The sequence below is a fragment of the Trichomycterus rosablanca genome, chromosome 22 (assembly GCF_030014385.1).
Source record: "Trichomycterus rosablanca isolate fTriRos1 chromosome 22, fTriRos1.hap1, whole genome shotgun sequence".
NCBI classification, from domain to species: domain Eukaryota; kingdom Metazoa; phylum Chordata; class Actinopteri; order Siluriformes; family Trichomycteridae; genus Trichomycterus; species Trichomycterus rosablanca.
In genome coordinates this window covers 6,568,401-6,589,619 of record NC_086009.1, presented here as the reverse complement: position 1 = coordinate 6,589,619, position 21,219 = coordinate 6,568,401, and the positions used below count along the sequence as shown (strand labels likewise).

Below are 21,219 nucleotides of genomic sequence, written 5' to 3'. Positions count from 1 at the left end.
CTTTCTGTAGGTCCTCTGCTGTTTCTATAAGAGAATTAGGACAGTGAAGGTTAATTATGGAGCAGCTTTTTTTAAATAAACCAGTTCACCTTTAAGTGACCTTACTGCATTTATAATTATAGCAATGATTTAATTAAAGAATGACTTTTAAAGAAAAACTTTCTAAACAGCACAAGACCTTGAGGTTTAAGACTCAAGATCCATGCAGGTGTTACAGCCGGTGTGGGTACCTGGTCCCATTTTTGCTTTTCCTTAACATTGACACAAGTGATATGAAAACCTTACACAACAATAATCAAAAGACATTATTATAATTATTATTATTTTAATTCATTTAAAATTCAATGACGAAGCGTGATGGCACAGCTGGTAAAACGGACGCCACACAGCAACATGGAATTTCAGGACCTGGGTTCGATCCTTGCCACTGTGCTCTACAGTTCTCCATGATCACGTCGGTTTCCTCAGGGTGCTGTATTGCTCTCCTGCTTCCCACAACATGGGAAAGGCTGAGTGGCACTTTAAAGTGTTCCCAGGTGTGAATGAATGAGTAAATGCTCGTACGTGTGATGCCCTGAGAGGAATTGGCATCCTGCCCAGGGTGTATTCTTTTAGCCAGTGTTTTAAGGGTGGCAATGAACCCACTGAGGCACTAACCAGAATAAAACGGTTAGTTTGTATTAATGAGTTAGTCAAATTACAATATCAGTGTCACATTTTGGTGGTCAATGTCAGTAAACATTGATGGTTGTTTTTGTAGTAAGTCATCCTGTCTAGGCTGCATTTCTGCATCGCACCTATTGTTTATGATCGGTGCAGGACCTAGCATGTCCATGACCAGGTTAATGTAGTAAGTGTGTGTGTGTGTGTGTGTGTGTGTGTAAGAGAGAGAGAGAGAGAGATACCCATCATCGGTGGGTGTTACTTACTAAGAGTTAAGAGAAGTAATAACATGTTTTTATGTAAAAAGCAGCGATCTAACTATCGGTGATAAGAAGACGTGACGTGTTTGTCTCAGTTGTTGTTTTCTTTAGTTTATTGACGTGAGAGGAGTTTTGCGCTTCGCTTTCACCGCGACTCTCGGCGCAAATAACCGATTTGCTCAGCGCTCGACTCGAGCGGTGAAACATCATTGAAGTTCCACAACACGAACATTAATCTGTGTGAAATAAACATCAAATCCACTCTAAAATACCACGTGTATCTGTGTTTAACTGGATTTACTTCACGTGTGGTGTTGATGCAGCTCGGGGAGTTGAAAAAGCTTCATGCTTTATTTTTCACGTTAAGCGTTTTTCGTTCTGTCCGGGTCACTTTTATCTCGTAATATCACACAATTCACCTTTTTAAAGGCGCTTTGAAAATATAAGCGGCAAACTGGTTCAAAATGTAATCAGGTGAAGTTTAAAAGATAAAAATGCAGCATTAAGCTCCATACGAGACTCCAGCGGACGCCATTGTTGCTGTCGCTATGCTGTACAACACGACACGCCCACTGACGGACGTCACGGTTCGGGCTGAAAAACCGAGTGTTCTGTGGTGCCAGATTGGCCCGCTAGTTCGCTGTCTGGAACCTCTTTTTTTCCGGTGGAAACACGCGGAACCGGTTCAAAATCAAGTTCGGGAACCGGAACGGGCTCCGTGGTATCTCTGTATCTTTATGTACAGCTAAGTTTCCATACACTTGCATGGCAGTTTTGGGATTCCAACTGTTCCTTTTCTGTGACTGTATTTTCGGGACACACACGTGTTCATTAAAAATTATTTCTTGCATAGGTTACATGTAGGTTTTTAAAAAAAAAAGTCACTTATAGGGTTAGTTTGACTGCACCTATTAAAAAGGACATAAAACAAAAAATCTCTTGCCAACCTTGGTGTAGGAACCCAAATCATCACCTTATGCTGAGAGGAGATTTGTCCAGATGGATGAGTAGCTTAAGGTGCCATTTAAGAACTACCAAACACATGCCTGTTATGAATTAAAAGCTGCTGCAGTGTGGGTGAAACCTTCCACAGTCAAGCAAGCTTAACCCTTTAATGGTCTTACTTTGAGTCTAAATACTTGGGTAAACATAAGCTGTATTTAAAGAATATCTACATCTTGGTTGATGTGTTAAACTCAAGTATTGGTAGATGGTTTAAAGAAAACAGCCTTTCTAACCTGGAAAAATCATCCATTAAAGCTGCATAATTTTTGTGATCATCTCAGCTGTTTGGTAGAGGCACATTAAAACATACTGTGTGCACTAGTAAAAAATAATAATCGTTTGTTGTTGGTTAGTACCAAGAAACTAAGAAATGCAAGGAAATAATCTTTTTTAAACATTATTTTCTTGGTGAGAACATTAAAGGCTTAATAAAGCCATGTGCTTAAAGGCTGCCCTGCTTCTGCAACAAATCAGCAGTGTCGACCTTGTTTTGCTGGTGGTTCTGGGATTCCGCAAGGTAACATCATAAGGTGCTTCATGATGGGTGATGTCAGAGTAGCCCTGTTTATGTATTCAGGCATCTGACCATGAGCTTGTCGGACATCCCATTTCAAAAACAAACAGAAATCACCAGACTGCCATGACCTCGGTGTGTATTTAATCTGTTTACCTAAACTGCACGATGAGCTTCGACTGCTCACACATTCAGTCAGCGTGTACGAGGACGGCGGGAAGGTGACGAGACATGGCTCAGGTGGGACGTTTACTCAGGGTTCACATACATATACGCTGCCCCACAGGTGTAAACACCTCAGGCAGTTCAGGCATAAAGAAACGCAATGAATTACGGACCTGTGCTAACCATGCGGTTGAAGATCTGTTTTTGAGATAACCAGACGATGACAGCTACGATCAAGCATGTCATCAGTCATGTGGATGCAGCTCCGCCCGCAACTATTTGTGTGTCTTGAATGAATATTGATCTTTGTTTTTGAGATATGGATAAGCAGCTGTCAAAAAGTTTGTTTCCCATCCTCATTGTTTCAGCCTCACATACCAGATTCTATCACGCCGTTGATGCAGCTGGTTGGGCCTGATCTGCAAGTGGGTCGCAGGGCCATTATGGGTGATGTGCGGACATAGAGAAAAGAGGGGAAAAACATTTCTGTGTTCCTGAAACAATGAACTCAAAAATTAGGTGGGGTGTCCACAAATTTTTGGCCATGTAGTGTATGTGGAATATGTGTGAGACATGAATGACTGCATACAGCCACATATAATCTGTGTTATAAACCCAGCAAACTACATAAAAAAGGAAAAAGTTGAAATCCTTACTTAGCGCTTATCACATAATCAGTTTCTAAGAGGAGTAAAAATGTTTGTTTTGCCGCCTTGTTAGAATTTATATTAGGTATTAACCGTGGCCGGTTAAGGATTTGACCTTGTGTGGGGTTCAGGGCATTGGTAAACATGGCTCTGAGTGGCTGCATGTTTGTGCTGGAGCTGCTCTCTGCCTCCTCCGTCTCAGGCCTCATTTTCCCAATTACAGTTCGGTCCGGAGGTAATTACAATCTTTAGATTAAAAGTCGTTTCTCTTTTTTTACTGCTAGGCTGAAACGTTGCAATTTGTGGTGGCTTTCAGGGTTTTGTTCATTCCACACAAACCCTTGCTCTCTGTCGTTCTTTCCCTCCTTTTCTATCTCTCTCTTTCTTTTGCTTGCTCTGTCTGTCTGTCTGTCTGTCTGTCTCTCCATTTATATATCTCTGTCTATCTCTACCTCTGTCTGTCCATCTCTATCTTTCTGTCTCTCTATTTCTCAAACTTGAATAGCTTTATTGGCATGACGGGGAGACCTATGTTGCCTAAGTAGTACATTAACAATTAGGACACAAACATTAAGGAAAACAAGTAAATAACCTAGAATAATAATAACAATAGTAAAAATAATAGTAATAATCATAAAAAAAATATAATAATAATAATAAACAATAATATTGATAAAATAGATAAATAAATGTGTTTATATATTACGGTAAGAATGAAAAACACCTGGATGATAGAAGCTATGAGTTCAGATCTTCTGTTCCTCTGATCTGATGGCAGTGATGAACATACTGAGCTACCGACTATAGTTTCTTCATTCTCACTCAGTAAAATTTTCATTTTACCTCTTCACTGTCTGTCTTTCTCCATCTCTCTTTTTCTATCTTTCCATCACTATCTCTGTTTGTCTCTATCCCTCTCTCTCTGTCTGTTTCTCTCTCCATATCTCTCCATATCTTTCTCCGTCTCTCCATCTCTCTCCGTCTGACTCTCCCTGTCTCTCCACCTCTCCCACTCTATCTCAAACAGAAAATTAGTGGGCACACTGTAAATAGGAGCGTTTGTTTTTAGGCTTGGGCACAACATGTTTTAGGACCGCACACAAAATAACATGTGTTTCTGTTTGCCCAAACCAGTCCTGCCTATTTCAGCTCAACTCTACAGAAGTGATGTTTTAAAATTTCATGTGGGGCAGACAAAGCATAGAATAGTGTGGCATTTTATAATGCAAAAAAGAATGCAACTTTTTACGAAAAGCCAACTATGACTGTTAAATTCTGAAAAAAACTGCTGGTAGGTAAAGAATGTTTACTTAGTGCAAATTAGGAAGAAAACGGGTGGATGGGGGTTTTTTTTTCAACCAATAAATTTAAACGGCCAGTTTTTCTGCAAAAACTGCAAGAGTAAGAAATGCTTAAATGATTATACATGGAAATGCATTAAAATACATCTATTAAAATAGATCATGCAGCATGTTTGTTCCCATCACTCTGTAATGAACCTAAATCTGTATTAAAGCAGTACACATCACTTCTTGCCATAAAAAAATTGCCTGTTTTCTAATTATAGAGCTTCAGTTGAATTATTACAACTCCTCTTAAGAGGAGACAAAGCAAAGCTGCACCATCTGTACTTGGTGAGCAGGCATTTCCCAGCTACTCTTGAGGTGTCATTTGAGAAGAAAAAGCAGACAGGGGCACTGGTCCACAATACAGCCTTTTATGATCATTCTGATGTCTTGGCGAGGGCTTGGACTGTGTGTTAGTGTGTTTGAACAGTCTGTTTAGCAGAGACTCCCGGTTTGAGTGATGGTGTTTGGACAGGGCAGAGCAGGAATACCAGTGAGCTGTTATCTTGACTCTACATCAAGAGCAAGGAAAACTGGCAGCGGAAGCTTTCTTTGCCACATGGATCCTTCTGCTTCTACTTGATAAAGTGCAGTTTGGAAATCTAATTATTTTTAAATGGTGCTTTACAGTTCTAGATGTGGTTATGAAGTTGATGTTAATGTGCATATATGTGGCTGTGTGGTGTTTGTGTGTGTGTGTGTTTGTTTTAGGGAGTACTTGACTGACTGTGGAAAAATAAACAACTTAAGGTCAATCTGAGGAGCGTGCAGTTTCACCTTGGTTCTACAAAGGGTTGATTTGGGCTGGACAGTAAGATGGAATATACTGTCCATGAATAAAAAATGTGTCTAATGATACACTCGGGTGGTGCAGCAGTCTATGATGATAGCACACCGCTGCGGAGAGTTCTCAGCAAAGTGACCGACCCGGCCGTGTGTCCACACAATCACAGTTGTCCATGTTTGAGACTGGGAAGGTCAGACAGGGTCTCAGCTGAGATATGCGATCTCTGAGCCTGGTCTGGATGCTTGTGCTGGGAAAGTGGCGGGGGGGGGGGGTTAGCACCAAGGGACTAAACCCTTAGAAAGCCAAAAGACAAAAAAAGACAAGTGTTCCCCTTTCCACCCTCTTTTGACACTAACTGCCCAAATGCCACCGTCATGTAATTTAGCTTATACATTGTTGAAATGTTTATTTTGAAGTCATTATTAGAGTCTGACTGTCTACACAAAAAGGGCATCTTACTGTAAAACACCAGTGCACGTGGAGCCCGCAGCACAATGTCTACTATTAGAACAATGAAGAGAGTGATGAATGTGGGCTTTTCTGTGGTGCATTTGAACGGGGTTAATGATGGGTTAAAGGATATAAGTACCCCCTCATGTTTACATTTACGGATAATACAGGGGATTCATCATGGCCTGTGTTGACTGACTTGCTGAGTGTTTTACTGTTAAGTACAGTCCCTGAGTGGAGCTCAACAATGCAGACTTGCACAAATTCCAAAGAACTTCCTTAGAAAGGATGATGCATTATTGTGAGTAGGACAAACTGGAATCACTACTAACATGGCTGCTTTGCAAAAGCATCTGGGAGATTCAGATTCATAGACATAGGGACACATTTTGCCAAACCATATAGGTCAATACCTGATCTTCAAAAGTTTATTGTTTTATTAAAGAAGAAGATTCGCATTTGGCTGGGCATTTGCTTGTGATTCGTAGTCCTAGAGCTTTTTAGACATCAAATGTTCCACTTTGGATGACTTGGGTCAAATGACGACCAGACGCAAAATGTATGTACAGTATGTAAGCCCTGAACCGGAGCTAAAATAAACATATAAGTGGATGAGTTACTGGACGTTTTTGTATAAATAAAAGCACGGTCACTTTTAGTTTAGCAAGCTTATTCCAGTTAACAGCCTAGTTCTCTAAGTTAGGCTTATTTCACGTCAAATACTGTAGTGTCCACAGTAAAAAATTCTTGAGTATTACTTTATTGTCAGTGAAATACCAGTCTGGATAAATGGTTTAAGATTAAGTTTAATTACGCATTAGTAATCTGTTAGAAAGAGACATGCTTATCTGCAAAGCAAGAAATGTCCGTGTGGCTTTGTTTGCTTTAAAAGGCAGATAAGAGAGGACACTGATAAGTCTTCAACACTGCTCAACAAAAGATCCCCATTAATGCAAAATAATAACAGTAAATCTTCTTCTCTATCCATGTGACCAATCAGATTTGGTCAGTTTTGATAGTTTAGAAGACTACTAAGGCTTGGAACTCAGGACAAAGTCAAAATAACATGGTTTGTGTTGTGTTGTATTGAAGTGTAGTGATTTATTTCTGTGTTTATCTATTCCGAGTGAGTGTGTTTATTTAATGTCTTGTGTATATTGGCGACAAATCCACCACAACCCTGATTATAGAATAAACTAGGGGTGTGATTAAACGATAGTCAACAAGGAAATCATTGTTAGATTATTGCTGATGGTTAAAAATGTCATTTAAATTCATTCCCAACAGTAGACACTTGATTCCAAGAGAGGCTTTAAAGATTTCTGGAGAGAATAGGTGCTGATTTGAAACGCATCTTTATCCACCCCTCATCCAGTTGCATATGAAGATATATTGATAAAATTAATGTTGGCTACTCTTACACACTGAAGGTTGGTAAAAATGAAAAGAACAGCATTGTTTACTCGTGTGGTCATACACAAAGGCTAATCTGACTTATATAGGGGCAGTGTATTATTATTATTATTTACACTGTTTGGAACTATGTTATCTGACGACCAGATTCGACTAGGTTTCAGAACAAAGCATTTATTTTGAAAGAAGAATTGAGCAACCGGTACCCTGACATAAGGCAAGTGTTCAATAAATTACTGTTCCATTGCATGGAACTTTCCAATAAAAACTTTTCAACGTTATCCAAGCTGAATGAGTCCGTAGGTGTAAACTGAATGGTACAAGGTCACGTCTGTGTGATGTCTGGAATACTGTGACCTTACTCCTAATTTTTGATTACTCAGATACAGTATATCTCAGTGTCTTTCTGGCCAAAGTGTACTTTGCTGATAAGTGTTAATTTAAATAGGGTTTTTGGATACACAGTTCGTACCAGCATTGTGTTTTGCTTTGTCAGATTTTGAAGCAGTGTTCATCTCTAGGCCATGTTAAAGCTACAGGTTCCTGCATAATGTGTGTATCCTTGTATGAAATGACTAATTTCTAGATTGTTGCATCTAGAATGTTAATTTAAATCATTTAGTTTGTCAACACAAATAACAAATACATAAGTGTATGTAGTCTCATGCAAAAGTTTAACACCATGACTAAATTTAAAGAGTGCATCTTTGTATGCAACCTATGGAAATCATAAGTTCTATAACTTATTCCATATTTTGACTATTTTAAAATGAATAAGTAATGTATCTTCTTTCTTAACGCTTTTTGTTATTTTGTATTATTTTCATTGTATTGTTTTGACTGATCTGTGCATTTATGTATGCAGATGTATTGCTAAGTACAGTATTAGTTCTTGGTTTGAATTGTATTTAGTCACAGGTTAGTCCACAACAGACATTAGTCTCTAGACTGAGAGATATAATTCCGAGTAATCTGAGGTGTTTTTGTAAAACGTTTTGCATCAGAGCTTTTGGGAAATGATTAAATGTAAATAATGGAAATGGAAGCGGCACGTGAACGCGGCTCATACTGAACAAATTCCTCAGCCGCCTGAGGTGATTCTGATTCTCTGTGGACTTTACAGCTGTTTATTCTGACAACAAACTTTACACTTTTCAGTCAACGAAAAGATAAAAACAAACACAAGTAACATTTAAGTGACAACTCGTGCGTATTTAATAACGCTTCAGTGCATTTTCTCAATTAAAAAGTTGACTCACCGAACGCATCAATGAACCTTATTTATAATGGTAGCCTCCAATAAAACCGTCCAGTCTCTTATCCACGAAACAAACCTGCTGGAGAAAGTTCTGAGTCTCAGATAAAGTTCAGCTTAACTCCTGTCTGATGCTCCGGTACTGAGTGGTTAGAATCGGGACGTTGTTTCTCTGCGCCGCGGCTTGGTTCCTCTCGCACATCTCCTCTTCCTCCTCCTCCTCCTCCTCCTTTTACTACACTGCTGTACCACACCGGCGCACTCAGCCGTTTAGAGGGCGGGGCTAATCCGTACACACTCACACCCGCGCGCGCACACGCACGTTCTCGCACTCGCGCGGCGGTGAATGAACGCTCATAAATACACACGCGTGCATACACCACTGCGCGCGCACACATATACTGTACATACACATACATACAGTACACTACACAGTTATTTACACAAAGAAAAGATGAGTAAGAGTAGTGATAACCACACACACACACACACACATATATATATATATATACAGGTCCTTCTCAAAAAATTAGCATATTGTGATAAAGTTCATTATTTTCCATAATGTAATGATAAAAATTAAACTTTCATATATTTTAGATTCATTGCACACCAACTGAAATATTTCAGGTCTTTTATTGTTTTAATACTGATGATTTTGGCATACAGCTCATGAAAACCCAAAATTCCTATCTCAAAAAATTAGCATATCATGAAAAGGTTCTCTAAACGAGCTATTAACCTAATCATCTGAATCAACGAATTAACTCTAAACACCTGCAAAAGATTCCTGAGGCTTTTAAAAACTCCCAGCCTGGTTCATTACTCAAAACTGCAATCATGGGTAAGACTGCCGAACTGACTGCTGTCCAGAAGGCCATCATTGACACCCTCAAGCAAGAGGGTAAGACACAGAAAGAAATTTCTGAACGAATAGGCTGTTCCCAGAGTGCTGTATCAAGGCACCTCAGTGGGAAGTCTGTGGGAAGGAAAAAGTGTGGCAGAAAACGCTGCACAACGAGAAGAGGTGACCGGACCCTGAGGAAGATTGTGGAGAAGGGCCGATTCCAGACCTTGGAGGACCTGCGGAAGCAGTGGACTGAGTCTGGAGTAGAAACATCCAGAGCCACCGTGCACAGGCGTGTGCAGGAAATGGGCTACAGGTGCCGCATTCCCCAGGTCAAGCCACTTTTGAACCAGAAACAGCGGCAGAAGCGCCTGACCTGGGCTACAGAGAAGCAGCACTGGACTGTTGCTCAGTGGTCCAAAGTACTGTTTTCGGAAATCAAGGTGCCAGAGTCTGGAGGAAGACTGGGGAGAAGGAAATGCCAAAATGCCTGAAGTCCAGTGTCAAGTACCCACAGTCAGTGATGGTCTGGGGTGCCATGTCAGCTGCTGGTGTTGGTCCACTGTGTTTTATCAAGGGCAGGGTCAATGCAGCTAGCTATCAGGAGATTTTGGAGCACTTCATGCTTCCATCTGCTGAAAAGCTTTATGGAGATGAAGATTTCATTTTTCAGCACGACCTGGCACCTGCTCACAGTGCCAAAACCACTGGTGAATGGTTTACTGACCATGGTATTACTGTGCTCAATTGGCCTGCCAACTCTCCTGACCTGAACCCCATAGAGAATCTGTGGGATATTGTGAAGAGAAAGTTGAGAGACACAAGACCCAACACTCTGGATGAGCTTAAGGCCGCTATCGAAGCATCCTGGGCCTCCATAACACCTCAGCAGTGCCACAGGCTGATTGCCTCCATGCCACGCCGCATTGAAGCAGTCATTTCTGCAAAAGGATTCCCGACCAAGTATTGAGTGCATAACTGAACATAATTATTTGAAGGTTGACATTTTTTGTATTAAAAACACTTTTCTTTTATTGGTCGGATGAAATATGCTAATTTTTTGAGATAGGAATTTTGGGTTTTCATGAGCTGTATGCCAAAATCATCAGTATTAAAACAATAAAAGACCTGAAATATTTCAGTTGGTGTGCAATGAATCTAAAATATATGAAAGTTAAATTTTTATCATTACATTATGGAAAATAATGAACTTTATCACAATATGCTAATTTTTTGAGAAGGACCTGTATATACTGTATATATTGTGGCGCCGGCGAGCAGGAAGGATAGCGTCAGGGCCGCGAGTGAGCTGCCTTTGGCAGTTCATTCAGTGGTTTAAGGACAGACACCCATTCATACACACATACATTCATACAACAGACAAACATATAAGCTACTTACCCAACCCTCACCGCAGCCACCCCACTCCCAACAACGGGATACACGGCCACGGTGAGCTTAGACACCACTGCCGCAAGGCTTTCTGGGTAAAGCCCGTGCCGGCCCCCAGTGGCGACGCTACACTGCCCCCTCCCTAATGGTCAACCGTCCCGGTGACCCACTCACCAGCGTCCACTGGGTGGCTCCATGTCCGGACCGCACCCCATTACACTGCCGAGCCGCTCTTCCACCCACTGCTGGACCGGGCACCCTGCCCCTACAGCCACCTGGGCTAGCGCACTCACACAGACCGGGCATATTGGCCCACCGAACCACCAGAGCCACCCAAATGCCACAATCCCACTTCTGACACCAATGTGGCGCCGGCGAGCAGGAAGGATAGCGTCAGGGCCGCGAGTGAGCTGCCTTTGGCAGTTCATTCAGTGGTTTAGGGACAGACACCCATTCATACACACATACATTCATACAACAGACAAACATATAAGCTACTTACCCAACCCTCACCGCAGCCACCCCACTCCCAACAACGGGATACACGGCCACGGTGAGCTTAGACACCACTGCCGCAAGGCTTTCTGGGTAAAGCCCGTGCCGGCCCCCAGTGGCGACGCTACAATATGTTAGGGCTGTCAAACGATTAAAAATTTTAATCGCGATTAATCTCAGAATTTCATATCGTTTATCGTGATTAATCGCATTTAAAAAAAATCTGTGTAAATGTTATAGAAAACAAGGATTTTTAAGTGAAATGTTAAAATGGTGAACACATTTTATGCTAAATGTACTTATGTTAAAAACTGCTGGGACTAGAGAAAACTGTAAGGGAGTTTTATTCACTCACATACTAGGCAGTAATACTATCCAGCAGAGACCCTTGACTTCGTATATATGTCAGATTGTAGGTTAAAATTTCTCCATCAGCAAACATTGTGAGTGTGTTTTGACCCTTTGGGGCTTCCATAGTGCATGGAATAGCATGCTATTCGGTACCGTAACAGAAGAAGTAATAAAGTGTTATGATCCCGACAACTTGTGAATATACCGTGTATTTATTTATTTATTAAGCGAGTGCATCACTACAATGCTCGGTTACATTATGTTAACAAACCGCAAATGAAACAAACGGTGGTTCAAGATGAACTACGGATGACTCGCAGGGCGAAATAGAATTTGCGTTAACGGCACTATTTTTTTAATCGCGTTAAATTGAGATTGCGTTAATGCGTTATTATCGCGTTAACTTCGACAGCCCTAGTATATATATACACACACACATATATAGTGCTTGTTTTGTGCACATGGGCACAGTAATAAAAATCATGGGACAGGAAAGGGCCTTCCCTAAACTGTCGCTGCAAAGTCAGTAGCAGATAATTTCCTTCATATAATTGATGTATTACTCTAGTTAGCAGTTGTTCTGACTGAAACACATGAATTTAAAAATGTTATTTCCCTGGTCAGGAATGCAGCGGGTCCAGGCACTACTGTGAAACACTGGGCACAAGGCAGATACCATGGACATGGTACCAATACGTCACACAGAGAATACAGCTTTTAATAGGCTTATTTATTTATATCATTTACTAACTGCATCAGTCTGGCCAGGAATGGTTGCAGCATTGTCAAGGCAATAATACACTTAGAAACTAGCTAGTCTGTTTTAGTGCAATTCACTCCCACCCAAAGCAACCAATCCACCTGCTGTATGTTTTTGGGAGGTAAAACTTGAGGATCCATGTTGCTGTGCCACCATGCTGCCCATGTTTGTATGTTGATATGTGAGGATTGTTCACAACATTAGAAGACTTAAGATCTAAAGGTTAAAGTGACAAATGGAAAATGATACATAACTTGACTGAATTTTTGGCACCAATATTTTCAGGACATAACATACTCATAAAGGACAAAATGAACAAAAAATATATCAGCTTTGTAGCAACAGCTTGGGGATGGCCCTTCCCTAATCGAACATGACAGTGGTGCTTTTTATACAGCAGGATCTATAAAGACATGGTTTGACAGATTTGGTTTGTAGAAACTCTGCCCCCTTTGAACACCTTTAAAAAGCATTGAAAGATCAAATGCAAGTCCAACATTAAGGCTTGACCTTACTAATGCTTGGGCACAAATTCCTGCAGACACACTTCAAATTGTTGCGGAAAGCCTGTATAGAAGAATGAAGACTTTTAAAATGGGATATTTTCAAATGTGATGTCTAACGATCTGGTGTCTACATATTTTGGCCATAAAGTGAATTAGGTGTATAATTTGGATGAGGGGGGTGTCATTCTTAAACTTCTTTTTGCATGCACACACATAATCAAACACACATTTTAGGCAAAGCTGTGTGCTCATCTTAATGTGTATTGCATTAACTTGCCAGACCGGTATGTGCAAGCATGCAGCGACAATACATTTTACATTTTTTAACACTTACTAGTAGGTGTTTTCAGTGCCAAGTTCACTTCTTGACAACTATTTTTTTTTGCCCATGAACTTGCGCAACAGTTCATTTTAGGTCCAAAATGTTTCAGGCCAAAACAACCACATTGTACAGCAAGTCTGACAATACTTCATTAATTAGAGCTGTTCAACTTGCTTTAGTATTTGTTTCACTTCTAAATTTCCTTTTAAATGTAATGTAAGATGGCTAGACCCTGAAGCAGCAATGCTGTGTTAGCTTTACTGCAGATACGAGACCCGTACAAGACCCACTGAACATTATTACAGGGCTTGGATTCATCAAGGGGTCTTTTAACACCTGTCAGAAAATGCTTTATGTACCTCCTGGTAAGCAGTGTTTTCTGAGCTCTTGTAATTATGGTAGGCCAGCCACTTCTGGGAGGATTTATCACACAGTAAGCTGGCATCATTCACTGGCATCACAATTTAAAGAGAAAGACAGGTTTTTTCAACAGAGAAGCTGGGAAATCTGAGAGATAGAAACCGTGATGAATAGAAACACTTCCACCTGGAGCGAATGACCACTCAACAAAGCACAGGACTGTTAAGAGGAACAGACACGTCAATCATCTGCACCTTGATGTCCCCTCTGCCGGCTAAATTTGGCAAGACAGAAGGACATGATTCTGTAAACAAGCCCCATTTACTGTACTCTTGTAATTGGGGTAGGCCAGCCACTTCTGGGAGGATTTATCACACAGTATGCTGGCATCATACACCAGCATCACAATTTCAGGAGAAAGAAACCGTGATGAATAGAAACGCCCAACAAGGCACAGGTGACTGTTGAGAGGAACAGACACGTCAATCATGTGTGCCTTCATGCCCCCTCTGACGGCTCTTTTTGGCAAGACAGAAGGACATGATTTTGTAACTGAGCCCCACCACATTTCTGTTTTTAGAAAAAGGGTAAAGTGCTACAATATGAAAGACAGTACGTTAGCGTCTTCTAGCGCTTCTTTTCACCTGCCAGAGACAGGCTCTCACAAAGAACAGTATCGCAAATGGATCAATCATCTCTCATGTAGGAACCTATTTGACCTTTCACTCCTGTAGCCAGTTCTGCCTGGTTGATAGCACAGCTGAGATTTGAACTTGATCTCAGCGATGGTGGGCTCGCGAATTAGACCGCTGCGCCACCCAGGCGCCCAAGCCACCATGACTTTTATGGTCTGTCAGATGACTGAGTCTCAGTGGGCTATGCTTTAGGTTTTTCCTTGGCTGAAATATGAACATCATTCCAACACGCAAATCATTTTCCTCCGTTCACGTTGTGGCTTTCCACATCATTCTGTTTCTGTGCTTTTCGGGTTTTTTATTATTATTTATGGTTTTGTTTTTATTTGTTCATCCACTTTTCATACGTCTTTTACAAACCCGGTCTTCACATCTGTAACACATCACATGGAATTGTGAAAATAGAGGCACGATTTCATGCGTGTTAGGTGTGATCCAGATGCAGCTCTGTAGTCAGTACCGCAGCTAAAGTGTATACTTTCACAGCAAATAAATCCTGCCTTTACAAGTCATCACATGGTCAGTCAACTTGCTTTCTCTTCCTCCTTTATTTTAACGTCTCCCTCACTTACACTTCCTCACACGCTCTCTCCATCTTTTACCACCTGAACTTTCACCCCTGCAGGTTTTTTACCTGTCTGAAATGGAGCCAAGTACATTTAATTATACTGATATTATTTTATTTTGTTTTGATCAACCGTTTTAGCCCGGGGAGAGTTGCAGGAGGACTGGTTCTTCCGGGAAACACTAGGGCACAGAGCAGGAATACCCTTGACAGGGCGCCAATCCATTGCAGGGTTTCGGACATTCCCTAGAGACATAGCCACTCGAGCGCTACTGAAATAATTTCACTTCTTAAACATTTTTTATATAGAGGGCTTGGGTGATGCAGCAGTGCTGTAATATTTGGTCTACTCTGCGCTTTCCTAACTACCGTATTTGTCCTGCTCAGGGTCATGTTTAAAAAGTCATATGTTACATGGAGGAACTGGGTGCAGAGCACGAGTACACTGTGGACAGGGTGCCTAACCATCACGGGGCATCACTCACTCACACATTTGGAGTAGTCGGTCACCTATTGTATGTTTTTGTGATGAGTGAGAATCAGAGTATACACTGGCAAAATGAATCTGATGCCACCTAAAAACACTGAGCACAAGCCATAAATGCGCCCTAGACAGGGTGCCAATCTGTCACCCGGCAACACACACTTAATCATTCGGGTCGGCACGGTGGCTCAGTGGGTAGCACTGTCGCCTTGCAGCAAGAAGGTCTTGGGTTCCATCCCCAGGTGGGGCGGTCCAGTTTCTTTCTGTGTGTGGAGCTTGCATGTTCTCCCCGTGTCTGTGTGGGTTTCCTCCCACAGTCCAAAGACATGCAAGTGAGATGAATTGGAGACACTAAATTGTCCATGACTGTGTTTGACATTAAACTTGTGAACTGATAAATCTTGTGTAACGAGTAACTACCTGTCCTGTCATGAATGTGACCAAAGTGTGTAAAACATGACGTTAAAATCATAATAAATAAATAATAATAACTAACACTAACTCACGCAATTTGGAGTACGAGGCAGCAAACCAATGTACATGGATGAAACCTACATGGACACTGAAAACCCTCACTGTGAGTGTTGGTCAGGTTCAAAACCAGGCGAACAGAGTCCATGTTCATGTGCGTTAAACACTCTACCAGCTGCACCACTGTGCCAGCACTTGGCAAATTTTAGACTGTGATGGGGATGGCAAAGAATACAGGTGTATCAGATGTCCTTATAAACATGTGTGTGTGACCCTGATTTAACCTTATCATCAGGCTACTTTACAAATTTTTGACCAACACAAACATGTTTTTAACCTTCAGTGCATTGATTTCTTTGTTTTGCTTTGTGTAGGGAGGATGTGTGATCTAATATTTATCCAAGGCATAAAAATGAACCAACACACCTGACGGAAACCCACAGTTGAAAAAACAAAACTAGTATTGAACCAGGTTCCCAGGAACCATGTTGCTCTGCTGCACCCATTCTACCATCTATTTATTATTGTGGCTTGGTTTATTTTTATGAATCAAAACCTGGTCACATTTTATTTGCGATTTGTTCAGAAATCCAGATAATCCAAAGGATTTACACATTTTTGGCAGCTGACTGCAGTTGAAGCTGTGTCTTGGTTTGTGTGTATTCTAGAGGGTAAGGGGGGTGCAAAGCTGGACATATAAGCTGCTGACTGCTGGATGAATTAGCGAGTGTAATGGCTGCTTAAAATGTTGTCAACACAGAGCTCTGCTTAATCATTAAAACGCCCTCTATAAGGTGGTGTGACTGAATTTGTACTCACTGGTGCCCAGGGGAACCATTTTTTCTTGTCTTACCATAAGTTTCCTGGCCTATTTAATATATTCTGTTCACTCAAGAGTGTTACTGTATGTGGTCTAGCACTGAAGCTGTTGTTTTTTGTATGAAATTTTACAATAGATAGTTTTAACTATGATTATTTAAGTCCTACTATGCTGTTGTTAAATATATCAGCATAGTGTTTGACGCGCTCAGTTTTGGAGATGGCTAAAAGTATATAGACACCGCTTCTAATTATAGAGTTCATTTTTTCAGTCACACTAATTGCTAACAGGTTAAAAAACAAAGGATATGCTTTAGCTCGGGTGGTGCTGCGGTTTTTTTACGCTATACAAACACCATTGACATCTGGGTTCGAATCTTAGCAGCCTGGGTTTCAACCTCACGGTGGGCATCAACACAGGCATAGTTGACTATTTCTAAGGAGGTGGGGATGGCTGAAGCCGTGCAATGGATTAATGCCCTGTCTGAGGTATTCATTTCTTGCACCCCTTTTTTCCCCGGGGTGAACCAGACCTGCTGCAATCCTGACCAGGATAAAGCAGTTGATGAAAATAAAAAATAGATACACAAGTAAATGAAGAAAGTTATATATGCTTTTTTCTGGCTTACAGTTTCAGCATGACCGTGAGTTGTGCTCCATTGACAAAGCGACGTCCATAAATATATGTTTCAACAAGAACCAGTTTGGTGTGAAAGAACCCCAGTGCTTGCACAGAGCCCAGACCCTGATTCCACGGAACACCTTGACATGGCCAGAAATTCCCATATACACACTCCTGCAATGCTTGGCTCATGCCTGCGACCAGATCACAGTTGCGATGCTATTTGTGACATCACAAATAATTGCTGAATTATTTGTTGCATCTGATCTTTAAATCATTTAAATCAAAATGTTTTTAGGGAGCAGTGCAAATCCGTTCCATTTTATGGGCATCGCTGGCATGTCTCTATGGGGCCATGTAAGGCTGGATTAAGGGACAAACGTGTTTGGCTTACACACATACACATTCATGCTCACACGCTTAGTCAGACACAGTGCGTTAGAATTTATAGAATGTGATGATAGAGTTTCCACCTGGCCTTTTATTGCTCGATGTGTCAGACGCTGGTGGCTAACAGAGGAGCTCTTGAACATAAAGCAGAATGACAGATATGAGGTAGCAGCTAATAAACACAAAGATAAACAAAGTAACCTTGGCACTCGGCACCTATTCCTCTGCCTGGTTAAGGTCACATGTCAGCTCCAGGTTTATTATAGTAAATATTGTTTTTTTTCTGGGACTGAATGATCTAAATGTTCTCCTGGGTCAAAAATATACATACAGCCATACGTACTTTCATTTATAATTCATTTTGGGCTGCAGAAAGTTCTTATAGATTACAGCTGGTGACTCCCCGCCTTCCTCCAGGAAAATATTCAAATTGTCACCTTATGCTAAAAGAATGTGTTTGGATAGCCAGATGTAATCCAAGAAAGGGAAAAAACTCCTGCTTCTGATTTTTATTTAGTCAGGTGATCAGCAACAACTTTAAATGTGCTTTAAATATGGACTGGTCAGTGTTTAACTGTTCAAACTGTGGAATAGATAAAGAAATTTGATTAAAATTACTAAATTTGTATCATAAATACACATTGTAAAACACATAAATTGAATGATAGAATAAATGGAAGCTACAATACACATCACAGTCTACCTTAATGGTTGAATGTAAACCTAGAACATCCAGCGGTGGTCTTAAGGACGAAAATACTCATCTGTGTTTTGACACCCCCCCTCTGCGTCCGCAGAGTTGGTTGGGAGTTTTCCAAACTTAGTTACTTGATTTGTGTTTTAGCTGCTTTACTTTGACATCCTGGACATTTTGACTAAGCGATTGCTAACTGAATTGCCGTAGGATTGCTAGGACCGCCTCATAGTTCAAATTAACCAGTAAACACAAATGAAAATGTTAAATCGCTAAACACAAACCTTAAACTTTAAATTTCACAGCAAATTGCATATTACACAGGAAACGGCTCATTTCACAGTCCATGATGTAGTCCGTGATACTAATAAAACAGCACCAAAAATGCAAAAGGCCATGAATGCACGTCTCTGACAAGTGAACTTTAGCTATACATTCATCACATGTATTCATGTATTCAAACTGTCATTTTTAATCCAGAAGCATGAGAAGAAGTGGGGGACTGTCAGTCTAAACAAGTAATAAATGCTCGGCTGCAATGTTACCAACAAAATTGTGAAATATATCTGAGCTGCTGTTACAGGTGATGAATAACCGAACCCTCATTGCACAGCAGCAGTGTTATTAGTAACCTCATTTCCTACCTGCATTTAGACCTTCTGCTGTGATGAAGCCTCAACCAATTTGTGCTGAATGTTTATGGTGCACTTGCATTACAAAAGCTGCTAAATAACAGGCTCAATCTTAAACCAGTTCTAAAACCACATTATTAAATGTAACAAAATCTGATATTGGCTAATTAATTAAATGTATGGAAATCTTCTGACCTCTGTTTTGGAAAAAATAAGATCAGCCCCAGCTGAGTTCAAAGTAACTACATTCAGCAGCATAAACAGGGACCTAGCAACCACTTCCAGCTGTACGTCTGGCTACATCAGGTGTTTCGGGTCAGAAGAAATTGCACAGAAATGAGTGCTTCTAATTGCCTGAACTTTAGTATAAACAGTTTCACTACTGGGACAGAAAGAAAAACGAAAACAGACAGCAATAATTTCAGCACAGCACACTTTTCACTTTGCATCAATCCATGTCAGATAAAATGAACCCAAAAAAGTCAACACCATTTCTTGATGTTGTTGATGTTGTATTTTACTCAATAGACTGTGCATACTCAATGGACATGTGCCAAGTGACCTGTAGACCTGTAATATTAAAGCCTTTTATTTTCTGATTTTAGTATTTTAGTATTTAGTATTGAAATTTGTATTTGTCTTTGTCTTCATCACTGATGGCCAAGAAAGTACAAACATGTATATCTGTTACAGTCACGTCCGGTTGTAGATCCGCTACGTTAGTGTGCAGCATTAGATTTTCATGAACTGTAAATATGCATGAAATGCAGAAACAACCGATAATTGCAGTAATTACATGAACAGAAAAAGCTTTCAGGACGGAGAGTCAGGTGTGTCTCAGTACTGCTGTATTAAGGAAAAGCTCTAAAATGTGGTGTGGCATCTGTGGAATGAAGATTTCGATACTAGTGCTTTGGTAAGTTGCCAGCTGAGCTGAAAATGCCTGTTGACTAGCATCACGAAACCAATTGTCATTTCTAACAAGATTTACAATTACAATCGAATTTACAATTAGTCTTCCGCTGCTGGGGATCCCGATTGCGTTTGAGTAGGGTATATTTGCCTGCTCCACGCCCCTTCCGATGTGCGCGCAGTCCCTCAACCCCTTCTTTTTTGCCCACCCTTCAGTGGATTTGCACATGAGGCTCATCCACTTCTGCACAGGCGCACTTAGTCCGGCCTTTTTTTCCACCCAGCAGACTCAATGGCCAAATTTGTCTGCTGCAGGCACTGCCGATTGTGCCCGCTAGATGTCGCTCAGCCGACCGGTAGGAGAGCCAAGATTTGAACCGGGGTGTTCAGAATCTCGGCACTGGTGTGCTAGAGGAATATCCTGCTGCGCTTTTTATACACCTGTTAGTAACTTAATGATTAGGACAGGTGTCCACATACTTTTGAATTAAAAATTACACATTTATTTGAAATCTAAATGAAATGATACACTTTGAACTTTAATAAACCTGGCTCAGGAGCTACGTGTTGGTTTGCTGAAAACACACACACACACACACACGTTTTTTTTCTACTCGTACAGTTCAGTATTGGGTTTGTGAAAGAAGATGCTACCATCTTTAAGCCCCTCTATACACAGCTTATGTAACCTGTCAACATTTCACTCTACAAGTGTGTGTGTGTGTGTGTGTGTGTGTGTGTGTGTGTGTGTCTCCCATACTGAGAGCTGACATGTACAGACCTGGTGGCTGAGAATGTAGATGTAGGTACGCGTATGTGTCTGTGTGTGTCACTGATTACACCTTTTCATACTGCACGCGCAATCACATCTCGTATAACCCAGGAATGTGACCATCTGATGAATTGTGTGTGGTTTTTTTTTTTTTTTTTGGAAAGGGGGGGGGGGGGTAGGGGTATAGGTGGATGAAAAGATGTTTGTAACATGGAGACAGATAGTTGAAAGATGATACTGTGGTGCTCAAACGTTTGTACCAGCCATCAGATTGAGGGTCACCCAGCCCAGTTCTGCAGCATGAAAGGAAACAATAGAACACTGTTATATGGGAGTAATCTACGCTTTTTATTTTTGGTTTTTAGTTGTAAAAACAACAGCTGTGTGTCATGGCAGTTTGTTTGGGACAGGTTTTTGTGATACGTTTTTATAAAGATGTGACAGAAGAAACTTGAATGGACATTACATTACAAAAGAACAAACTAATTTTCCTGAAACCTTCAGATCAACAAAGAAACATCTGTTCATGTACTAAAATACTGGGGAAATGTATTAACATATGCAATTAAAATAGATTTTAAAAGTAGATTCAGGTTTATAATAATGAACCAGTTACTCAGTTGCC

The 21,219-nt window shown here is 40.8% G+C and overlaps 1 protein-coding gene across 1 annotated transcript in view; it reads left to right on the top strand.

The window, feature by feature from the left end:
* coro7 (coronin 7) overlaps positions 1-21,219 on the top strand; it is a 126,816-nt gene that overhangs the window by 90,932 nt on the left and 14,665 nt on the right. The window lies entirely within an intron of this gene.